This window comes from Pteropus alecto, unplaced genomic scaffold (genome assembly GCF_000325575.1).
Source record: "Pteropus alecto unplaced genomic scaffold, ASM32557v1 scaffold76, whole genome shotgun sequence".
In the NCBI taxonomy this organism is placed as follows: Eukaryota; Metazoa; Chordata; class Mammalia; order Chiroptera; family Pteropodidae; genus Pteropus; species Pteropus alecto.
In genome coordinates this window covers 25,092,682-25,093,029 of record NW_006443138.1, presented here as the reverse complement: position 1 = coordinate 25,093,029, position 348 = coordinate 25,092,682, and the positions used below count along the sequence as shown (strand labels likewise).

General features: G+C 35.3%; 1 protein-coding gene across 4 annotated transcripts in view; it reads right to left on the bottom strand.

The window, feature by feature from the left end:
• MRPL42 (mitochondrial ribosomal protein L42) overlaps nt 1-348 on the bottom strand; it is a 20,310-nt gene that overhangs the window by 19,187 nt on the left and 775 nt on the right. The window lies entirely within an intron of this gene.

Below are 348 nucleotides of genomic sequence, written 5' to 3'. Positions count from 1 at the left end.
TATATGATTTTTAACTTTTCAAAGTGCTTTCATTACCATTTCATGTGACGTATGTTTATTTTTATTCATGAAGAAACTAAAGCACAAAGTTTAAATGACTAGCTTCAAAGAACTTTCAGTCACTTACAAACTGGGAAACTTTGGGCAAGTCATTAACTAAATGACCCTCAGTTTCTTCCACAAAAATGGGGAAAACCACAACCTCCATGGCTATTGAGAATAAGACATATCGGCATTGTTACATCCCGTGTTCAATTAGCCTCGATGACTATTCAGTCCCTTTCCCCATACTGATAAAATGGAATTAGGCCAAAGCCTTGCAGTCTTGTTTGCTAAACTAATTAAGTT